The 11418-nt window shown below is 41.3% G+C and overlaps 1 long non-coding RNA gene across 1 annotated transcript; it reads right to left on the bottom strand.

Moving 5' to 3' along the window:
• Positions 1–2080: 2080 nt before the first annotated feature.
• Positions 2081–7175, bottom strand: LOC123652185. Its single transcript, XR_006741345.1, has 3 exons — positions 7164–7175; positions 3318–3328; positions 2081–2689 (listed from the first exon to the last, which is right to left on the bottom strand). It is a non-coding gene; the product is annotated as an uncharacterized LOC123652185 (long non-coding RNA).
• Positions 7176–11418: the final 4243 nt, after the last annotated feature.

The raw sequence follows: 11418 nt of genomic DNA on the forward strand, positions 1-11418 counted from the left end.
AAAAACATAGAAAGATTTAAAGGCTAATGCAAAATATCTAAAAGTTTGTGACGGTTATAAATGTGATGAAAAGGAGAAGCAGGGAGAGAAGGAAACAGCAGAAGTAGAGGTCTAGAGAGGGAGAGAGGGAAAGAACGAGACAGAGACTTAAGAAAGAGACTCTTGGAGTCTGAGAGAAAAGGATTTAGACAGAAACAGAAACAAAGATTGGGAGAGAAAGTGATATGGGTGTATAAGTGTGAGTGTGTATGTGAGAAAGGGAGGGAGAGAGACATGAGCAAGAGACAGGAAGGGACAGAGATTAGAGAGGGAGAGAGACAGAAGGAAAGGCCGGAAGAGACAGAGACGGTCTGAAAGAAAGGGAGACTTAAGACTCCAAGAGTTTTTTAACTTAGAGGAAGAAGACTGACAGGACCGGGGCTCCTTTCCATTAAGCCCCAAGGGTAACCTTACAAGTAGAGGGCAAACCTATTAGTTTCCTGGTGGATACTGAGGCAGTCTATTCAGTCTTGACAGAGCCGATGGGACCTCTAAGAAGATGTCAGTCCAGGGAGCCACCAGACAAACTGCCTATTTTCCTTGGACATTATGAAGGACTATGGACCTAGGAAAGAACACATACTGGGGGAACGCAGCCACTGAACTGGACCAAAGTGGAACAATAGGCCTTAGAGGAGCTAAAGAAGGCTCTCGTCTCAGCACCTGCTCTAGCCTTGCCAGATGCCACAAAGCTCTACATGAGTGAGGTAAGGGGCATTGCCAAAGGGATTCTCACTCAGACTCTAGGTCCCTGGAAGAGACCTGTTGCCTATCTGACTAAGAGGCTAGACCCTGTGGCAGCAGGGTGGCCAGTGTGCCTCTGGGCAGTGGCCACCACTGTATTGCTGGTGAAGAAGGCAGATAAGCAGACTCTGGGCCAGGAGCTAGCCCTGATAACACCCCATGCCGTTGAGGCCCTCCTTTGAGGTGCTCCAGTGAGATGGATATCAAATACCAGAATCACACAGTGCCAAGCTCTTCTCCTGTATCAGCCCTGCGTCAGGTTCCATAAGACACTGGCCATCAACCCTGCCAGTCTGCTTCCAGATGATCCAGAGGAACCCATTCATAACTGCATAGAGGTAACAGACACAGTACTGACAGATGTCCTGCCATCACCACCAGATGAGGTACTGTACACTGATGGGAGCAGTTACATTCAGGATGGAATCTGATATACAGGGGCAGCAGTAGTCACCCTGGACCACACCATTTGGGCACAGTTCCTGAACTTTTGGCCTTAATCCAGGCCCTTTGATGGGGACACAGTGCCGTCCCCTGGGAAAGGTTACCACCTTCAGCCAGAAAGGACATTATTTTAGCCTTATTTGAGGCCATCTGACTCCCAAAGGCAGTTGCAATAGTGCACTGCAAAAAACATCAGAAAGGGGAGACAATTAAAGCCAGAGGAAATAGAGCCCCAGACCAAACTGCTAAAGAAGATGCCCAAAAACCAGTGGGGACTTTACAAGTCTCAGTAACCCTGCCGGACGCCCACCTCTACCCAACTAGAGGAGGAATTGGCTGAACAAAAGCAAGCCATCAAAGGACCAGATGGTTGGTGGACCCTACCAGAAGACAGACTGTTGGTCCCAGAGGCTCTAGATCGGACGTTAGTTGCCCAGTTACACCAGATTACCCACTTAGGTGTCACCAAGACTTCTGAACTTCTGTGAGGCAGATACTACGAAGCTTAAGTAAGGTAAAAGCATAGTCACTAAAAGTACTATCTGTATACAGATAAATGCTGAGGTAGGAGGGTCTCCCTGGGAATTCAGGCCCCAGAAAAATTCCCCAGGAGAGCATTGGGAGGTAGATTTCACAGAGATTAAGCCACCAGCATTGAGGTAAAAGCACATGCTAGTTTTTATAGACACCTTCTCTGGTTAGGTTGAAGCATAGAACAGAAACTGCCTCTATAGTAGTCAAGAAAATTACTCCAGGAGATTATACTTAAATTCAAATTCAGGCTGCCAGTAGTCATAAGATCAGATAACAGCCCAGCTTTTGTAGCAAGGTATCTCAAAGTATAGCTCAAGCCTTAGGACAGGCATGAGCGGAACTCTAAAAAGTTTAATTAAATTTGTCCTAGAAAACGGTGAAAACTGGACCAACCTCCTGCCCTTCGCCCTCTTATGGGCCAGGTGTACCCCCTACTGGGATAGGTTCCCCCCTTTTGAGATCATGTATAGTAGATCTTTCTCCATCCTTCCCAGGGTCAGGGAGAAACTGAAAGCTGTAATTCATAACCATTCCCTTGCTCAAGTCCTTACAGGCTCTGCAGTTTACCCAGAGACACACCCATAAGCTTGTTCCAGATGCACTGCCAGTGCCCACCGTGGACCCTGTATACCCCTTCCAGCCCGGAGTTTCTGTGTGGGTAGAGAAGTTCACTGCCCAAGGACTCACCCCAACCTGAAAGGGACACCACACTGTTACCCTGAGCACACCCACGGCTATTGAAGTAGACGACACCCAGACCTGGCTACACCACTCCCAGCTCCTGCACAGAAAACGGCCTGAATCCTGGCAACCAGCGGACTCACCAGTGAGATCCCTAGCCTGGGCTCCACACAGGCCAGGAGGAGACTTGATGCCTACAGGAGGGGAATTGGACTGCAGTGAGGCAGTACTGATGGGAACTGTGGTACTAGGGGTTTTGGTAACTGTAAAAAAAAATTTTTTTTTTTGCTAGCCAGTGAGAAAGTCAGAGGTTAAGTAAAGCTAAATGTAGGAGCAGAAATTAGATCAACAAATAGACCAGGAGTTAAATAACCTAGATCAATCTATAGAAAAATGAGAAGAATCGGTCAGGTCCCTAGCAGAAATAGTTTTTGCAGAACAGAAGAGGCTTAAATCTGTTGTTCCTAAAGCGAGGGAGACTTTGCCTAGCTCTAGGAGAAACTTCTGTTTCTACACCAATCATTCCTGGGTCATAAGGGAAAGCCTAAGTCAGTTGAGAAAGAGGCTAGCTGACAGAGAGGAAGCTCAGAAGACTGCAGGAAACTGGTATGAGAACTTGTACTCGTGGTCCCCTTGGCTCACCACCCTACTGACTGCCATAGCAGGCCCACTATTACCGATACAATTACTTATACGCTTAATCTTTGGGCCATGTCTCATAAAATGCTTGGTTAATTTTGTACAGGATAGAATACAGGATAGAATAATGGTCTTACATACTCAGTATTCTCCACTAGTAGATACTAGTAATGAATCTAAGGTATAGATTCATTGCCAAAAGACCAGTAGGGAATGAAATATGGTAGCAATCATACTTGGGTAAAAACTACTGTTTGAATTTTAACCCTTCATTCGACCTTCACTTGCTTTGTTCATCGCGCAATGGGCTTAGGGAGGATGAGTTCAAATTCTGGGCAAGGTTACAGGCAAAACTTTCTATTTCAGCAAAGAGCCAGCCGTATGTACACTTAGTGGTAATCTCAATGCTGGCCTCGAAAACAATGCTGTTCTATCCAATTTAAAAAAAACATGCACCTGGCATGGTATTGAGACTGTGGGTATATCTAGTCTCTGGCCTGCAAGGTCAGACAGCTAAGTTTATCTACATCATGCTTCTAACAGGCTAAAGCAAACTAGACAGCAACATTTTATCTAGGAAAAACAGCAGAAAATTCCAAACAAGTTTGTTGTAGAACACATGTGTCAAACACAAGGCCCGCGGGCCAAATCCGTCCCGCCAGGCCTTGCAATGTGGCCCGCACCGAGCTGTCATCACTGCACTCCGCTGCGTTTCCATCACAATGACAGTTTATGACTGTTCAGTAAACCATTCGGCCCGCAATTTAGGCTGGATTTTAGATTTTGGCCCCTTCTCTGATTGAGTTCGACACCCCTATTGTAGAATGAGGGTTTTCCTTCTCAGAACCTTGAAAAATAACTACCTGCCCCTAAAGCCTCGCAGTCGTGTAGGGTCCACCTGCATGTGGTACTCTTGTGGCTGCCCTGGCCAGTTTAATAAATTCCTTGCTTGCTTTTTTAAATAAAGTATCAGCCTCCGGTGGTCTTATTTTTTTTTTAACGTTTATTTATTTTTACATATTTTATTGATTTTTCCCCCCTCCCTCCCTCCCACACATCCCCTCCCTCACGAGAGTTTTATGTCCATTGGTTGTACTTATATCCATGGATACAAGTCCTTCAGTTGATCTATTATCTCCCCCAGATCCTCCTCCCCTCCCCACTGAAATTTGACAATCTGCTTGTTGCTTTACTGTCTCTGTATCTATCTTTTGGTTCATCAGTTTATAATGATCTTTATTATCCACAAATGAGTGAGGTCATGTGGTGTTTCTCTTTCATTGATTGGCTTCTTTCACTCAGCATGATGCTCTCCAATTCCATCCAGGTTGCTGCAAATGATGAGAATTCCTTCTTTTTTATGGCAGCATAGTATTCCATTGTGTAGATGTACCATAGTTTTTGGATCTAATCATCTGCTGACGGGCACCTAGGCTATTTCCAAATCCTGGCTATTGTAGATTGTGCTGCTATGAACATAGGGGTGCATATATCCTTTCTGATTGGTGTTTCTAGTTTCTTGGGATATATTCCTAGGAGTGTGACTACTGGATCAAATGGGAGTTCCATTTTCAGTTTTTTGAGGAAATTCCACACTGTTCTCCACAGTGGTTGCACCAGTCTGCATTCCCACCAGCAGTGCACGAGGGTTCCTTTTTCTCCGCAACCTCGCCAACACTTGTCGTTTGTTGATTTGTTGATGTTGGCCATTCTGACAGGTGTGAGATGGTACCGCATTGTTGTTTTGATTTGCATCTCTCGGATAATTAGTGACTTTGAGCATGTTTTCATGTGCCTTTTGGCCTTCCTTCTGTCTTCTTTAGAAAATATTCTATTTAGGTCCATTGCCCATTTCTTAATTGGATCATTCACCTTCCTTTTATTTAGTTGTATCAGCTGTCTGTAGATGTTGGAGATTAGAGCTTTATCAGTGGTGTTATTTGCAAATACGTTCTCCCACACCGTGGGCTTTCTTCTTGTTTTATTGATGGTTTCTTTTGCTGTAAAAAAGCATTTTATTTTGATGTAGTCCCATTTGTTTATTTTCTCTTTAGCTTCCATTGCCCAAGGGCCAGTATCAGTGAAGAAGTTCTTTTGGCATACGTCTGAGATTTTGCAGCCTGTGGATGCTTCTAGTATTTTTATGGTTTCCCGTCTGATGTTTTAAGTCCTGCATCCATTTTGAGTTTATTTTTGTGTATGGTGTAAGTTGGTGATCTAGTTTCATTCTTTTGCATGTGTCTGCCCAATTTTCCCAACACCATTTATTGAAGAAACTGTCTTCAATAAACTGACTCCATTGTATATTCGTGCCTCCTTTGTCAAATATTAATTGAGCATAGTGATTTGGGTTAAATCCGGGTTCTCAATTCTATTCCATTGATCTATATGTCTGTTCTTGTGCCAGTACCAGGCTGTTTTGAGAACAGTCGCTTTGTAATACAGTTTGAAGTCTGGTATTGAGATCCGTCCTACTTTATCCTTCTTTCTCAGGATTGCTATGGCTATTCGGGGTCTTTTATTGTTCCAAATGAACTTTTGGAGAGTTCTTTCTAGGTCAGTGAAATATGCTGTTGGTATTTTAATGGGGAGTGCATTGAACCTATAGATTGCTTTAGGAAGTATGGACATTTTGATGATGTTGATTCTACCAATCCATGAACATGTTACGTTCTTCCATCTCCTTACATCTTCCTCTATCTCTTTTTTCAGTGTCCTGTAGTTTTCTGCATATAGGTCCTTTACTTCCTTAAATTTATTCCTAGGTATCTTAATTTTTTTGGTGCGATGGTAAATGGAATTGCTTTTTTAGTCTGTTTCTGTAGTTTCACTGTTGGTGTATAGAAATGCCATGGATTTCTTGGCGTTAATTTTGTATCCTGCTACATTGCCAAATTCATTTATTAAGTCAATTAGTTTTTTAATGGAGTCTTTTGGGTTTTTTATGTACAATATCATGTCCTCTGCAAATAAGGATAACTTTACTTCTTCTTTTCCAATTTGGATGCCTTTTATTTCCTCTTCTTGTCTAATTGCAATGGCTAGTACTTCCAGTACTATGTCAAACAGGAGTGGCAAGAGTGGGCATCCCTGTCTTGTTCCTGTTCTTAGAGGGAATGGTTTTAGTTTTTTCCCATTGAGTATAATGTCGGCTGTGGGTTTATCATATATGGCTTTTATAATGTTGAGGTATGATCCTTGTACTCCCACCTTGTTAAGAGTTTTTATCAGGAAAGGGTGTTGGATTTTATCAAATGCTTTTTCTGCATCAATTGATATGACTATATGATTTTTATCTTTCAATTTTTATGTGATATATCACATTTATTGATTTGCGGATATGGTACCATCCTTACATTCCTGGAATAAATCCTACTTGGTCATGGTGTATGATCTATCTGATGTTCTTCTGGAGTTGATTTGCGAGAATTTTGTTGAGGATTTTGGCATCTATGTTCATGAGGGATATTGGCCTGTAATTCTCTTTCATTGAGTTGTCTTTATCTGGTTTTGGTATTAGGGTGATGCTGGCTTCATAGAAGGAGTTTGGAAGTGTTCCTTCCTCTTGGATTTTTTGGAATAGTCTGAGGATAGGTTTTAGTTCTTCCTTGAATGTTTGGTAAAACTCTCCTGTGAAGCCATCTGGCCCTGGGCTTTTGTTTGCTGGAAGCTTTTTGATGACTGTTTCAATTTCTTCCCAAGACACTGGTCTACTGAGATTTTTAGATTCTCCCTGATTGAGTTTTGGAAGTTTGTATTTTTCTAGGAATATGTCCATTTCCTCCAGGTTGTTTAGTTTGTTGGCATACAGTTGTTCGTAGTATTTTGTAACAATCTGTTGTATTTCCGTGGGGTCTGTTATTTCACCTCTTTCATTTCTGATTTTGTTTATTTGGGTCCTCTTTGTTTCTTGGTTAGCCTGGCTAGAGGTCCATCTATCTTGTTTATTCTTTCAAAGAACCAGCTCTTGGTTTTGTTGATCTTATGTATTGTTTTTTTGGTCTCTATGTCGTTTATCTGTGCTCTGATTTTTGTTATTTCCTTCCTTCTGCTTACACTTGTAGAGTTAGATCATCTGTTACCCTTTTTTCTAGTTTTTTGCAATAAGCTTGTAAGGATATGAACTTCCCTCTCAAAACTGCTTTTGCTGTGTCCCGTAGATTTTGGATTGTTGTGTTTTCATTGTCATTTGTTTCCAGGATGTTTTTAATTTCTTCCTTGATTTCTCTGGTAACCCAGTCCTTGTTTAATAGCATGCTGTTTAGTCTCCATGTGTTTGATTTCTTTGGATTATTTTTATTGTAGTTAATTTCCAGTTTTATGCCATTATGGTCTGAGAAGATACTTGATATGATTTCTATCTTCTTGAATTTGAAGAGACTTTGCCTATGTCCCAAAATGTGGTCTATCTTTGAGAATGTCCCATGTGCACTTGAGAAGAATGTATATTCTGTGGCTTTGGGGTGCAGTATTCTGAAGATGTAAATTAATTCCATCTGGTCTAGTGAGTCATTTAGGATTGATATTTCTTTGCTGATTTTTTGTTTAGATGATTTGTCGAAGGGTGACAGTGGGGTATTAAAATCTCCTACTATGATTGTATAGCTATTAATCTCTCTTTTAATGTCCTCCAGCAGTTTTATAATGTATTTGGTTGCTCCTGAATTGGGTGCAAATATATTTACCAGGGTTATTTCTTCTTGTTGGATTGTTCCCTTTAGTATTATGAAGTGGAGTGGCCTTCATTATCTCTTATGTCCTTCACTCTGAGATCTAATTTGTCAGATGTAAGTATTGCTACCCCAGCTTTTTTTTCATTTTCATTTGCCTGGAAAACTTTTTTCCATCCCTTCACCCTCAGTCTGTGTGCATCTCTTTTTCTGAGGTGGGTTTCTTGTACACAACAGATGTATGGGTCTTGTTTTCTTATCCAATCTGTTACCCTATGTCTTTTGATTGGAGCATTTAATCCATTTACATTTAAGGTTATTATTGATAGGTACTCATTTGACGCCATTTTTATTCTATACCCATGTTCCTTCTTCACTTCTTATTTCTTTATTTTTACAGTAGACCCTTTAGCATTTCTTGCATTGCTGGTTTGGTGGAGATAAATTCCTTCAGTCTTTTTTTCTCTGTGAAGCTCCTGATTTCCCCTTCAGTTTTGATTGATAGCCTTGCTGGGTACAGTATTCTTGGATTCAGACCCTTCCTTTGCATGACTTTGTATATTTCATCCCATTCCCTTTTGGCCTGATAAGTTTCTGTTGAGAAATCAGTTGCTAGTCTGATGGGGGTTCCTTTGTATGTAACTTTCTGTCTCTCTCTGGCTGCTTTTAAGATTCTTACTTTGTCGATGTTGTTTGCCAATTTAATTATAATGTGCCTTGGCTTCTGTCTTCTGGGATTCATTTTGCTTGGGACTCTGCGAGCATCTTGGATTTGTGCGGTTTTTTTTCTCTATTTCAGAAAAGTTTTCTGTCATTATTTCTTGAAATACTTTTTCCATGTCTACCTCAGTTTCCTTTCCTTCTGGAACTCCTATTATTCGAATATTATTTTGTTTTGTATTGTCCCAAAGCTCCCGTAGGCTCTCCTCCTGCTTTTTAATCTTTTTTTCTAGAAGTTGCTCTACTTGGGTATTTTTTTCCATCTTATCTTCTAGCTCACTGATGCGGTCCTCTGCTTCATCTAGTCTACTCTTGATGCTTTCTATTGCATTCTTCATGGTAGCGATGTCATTTTTCATTTCTTCTTGGTTCTTCTTCAGTTCCTCATGGCTTTTCTTCAGTTCCTCATGGTTCTTCCTCATTTCTTCTTGGCTATTGTCAAATTTCTCTTCCACTCTTTTTAGCCATCCTATGATCATTACTCTGAATTCTTGCTCTGTTAGGCTGCTTGTCTCTGACTCGTTTACTTCCTTTTCTGGTGATGCCTGCTTTTCTTTCACGTGCGGACTATGTTTTTGTCTCCCCATGGCCTCTCTTTTCAGGATGTCTGGTTATGTGGTGTTCCTTCTCCTGCGTTGATTTAAAGGTACAAAATACAACACTACCAGGTACAACACAAGAGGCACTTAACAGGAATGCATTTACAGTATTAATAACCTCTAATAAAGGTGACCACTAGAGAAAGGCAACTTAGCGGATAGGAGAGAAGGAAGAAAAGTAAAAATAAAATAAAGAGAAATTAAAAAAAATAAAAATAAAAAAATTAAAATTAAAATTAAAAAATTAAGAAAATAATAAATAATTTAAAAAAAGAGGGATAAAGATAGAAAAAGAAAAAAAGTAATTACAAAATGAAGTTGGAAAACAGGGGAAAAAAAGGAGAGAGAGAGAGAGAGAGAGAGAGAGAGAGAGAGAGAGAGAGAGAGAAGAAGCAAACTAAAAGAGAAATGGGAAACAAACTATATATATGTGGAGAAAATTGCCATAGAACAACCTCTGAACCCAGCCAATGCCAGTAACAATACTTGGAGATTAATACAAACTACAATATCCACTATTATTAAGTAAGGCTATGATATACAGAAGTAAAAGAAACAAACAAAAACAGAGGATTTAAAAAAAAAATACAAAGCAACAATAACAATACAGGAATAAGCATAACAATTTCACTAAAAAGCATAAAAATTCACAATAATCAACCTTCACACAAACAATGCAAAAAGGATAGAGAGGAGTGCAGTTTTTGGGTTTTTTTTTTTTTTGGTTTTTTTTAACTAGTTAATATAGTGCAGAGATTGGTATTTATACACTTGGATCAGGTGTTGGAACTTAGGTCTATAAGTATAGTAAGAGCTTTAGCAGGGGATATACAGAAATAATAGAGGAAAAACTAAAGCCGGAAAGGGATAGGATAAACTATAGACTAAAGGGTGAAGTTTAGTAAGAGTGATGGTTTAAAGGTTGAGTTGAGATAGGGTTGAATGATGCTCTAGTAGAGATTAAAATAGAATGAAGGTTACTCCCAATGTAAAATAAAGAAAAAATAAAATGGTACTGGAGAGGAAGAAAAGAAAAAAAAAATTGCAAAATAGCAGTAGTAATAATGATAGAGATTGAAAAATGTAATTGAAAAGGTAAAATCAAGTAAGGAAAAAATAAAAAAAATTGTTTCTTAAGTAAAAGATATGAAAAATGAAAATTAAATAAAAGATGTAAAAAAATGAAAATAAAGAATAGTAAAATTAGCATAAAAATGTCCAGTAGTGGTCATTCACTTCCTCAGTTAATGTTTTTGGCACTCCTGATTCTCGGACCAGACAGTCTTGCAGTTCCCAGCATTCCACTGCACCTCAGTTTTGTAAGGTAATCCTTAATTTTAAGTAGGCTATATCTTAGTTATTTGTGTCCATTTATTTTTGATTAATTAAAAGGGAAAAAAAGGGGGGGCAGTTTGTAATTCAGCTCTTAGGTGTCAGTGTTTCCGGTTTGACCTCCCAGCCTTTTTGGTTGCTCTGGCCTTCTTTCTCTATGGCTCTAGCTGGCAGAGTGCCAGCTGGCTCCCAGACTATCTCTTCTGGCTCCGATCCCTTGTTTCTAGGAAGGCAATTTCCCCCTGCAATTTCCCCGGATATACCCAATTGGGCAGTCCTTCCCTAGTATTCTGAAGCTAGGGGGTGAAGGGGATCAGGCGCCAAGGTGTCCAGATGTTCTGCCCTTGGCAGGACAGCCGCGATTCTTAACACTCTGTCCCGTGTCCCCTGGCGTTTTTTAAAAAAGAATTCCCGCTTCTGGGGAAGCTTATGTCAAACCCAGCACTAGGTGTCGCTGCAGCCTTCTTTGGGCTCAGCTCAGCAGGCGCTCCCTGCTACAGTGGAGGCGGGGCCTCGCCGGAGCTCAGGCTATGGCTGCCTGCACCACGGGACCAGGAACCCTCAGGCTATCCCCGCAAACTCTGACCTTTCCGTGGGTGACCGAAGAACTCCCTTGAATCCAAGTGTTTGCGCCGATTCGGGCTTCTCAGCTGCTCGATGGACCTCTCCACTGGAGTTTTCCAGGCCTCAGAGAAGCTACTCCTTTCCTGGTAAGGTGGCAGAGCCCCCGAGCCGCAGCCCTCAGCTCGCCGCCACCTCCGCTGCCGCGGCAGTGCTGGCCACCCGGCCAGGAAATCCTGTCCAGCGGACAGCTCCCTACCTTCCTTGAGAACTCCGCTGCCCCTCAGCTGCCAATCAACATTCCCTGAGCAACTCAGATGCTACTTTTATCTGTTCTGGGACCAGAGTCAGAACAAGTCCGACTGTTCAGTCACCATCTTCAAGCTCCGCCCCCCGGTGGTCTTATTTTGAACCCAGGGTTTGACCCCACAACATTTGGAACCCCAAAAATCAGG

The sequence above is a fragment of the Pipistrellus kuhlii genome, unplaced genomic scaffold (genome assembly GCF_014108245.1).
Source record: "Pipistrellus kuhlii isolate mPipKuh1 unplaced genomic scaffold, mPipKuh1.p scaffold_m20_p_12, whole genome shotgun sequence".
Taxonomy (NCBI): Eukaryota; Metazoa; Chordata; class Mammalia; order Chiroptera; family Vespertilionidae; genus Pipistrellus; species Pipistrellus kuhlii.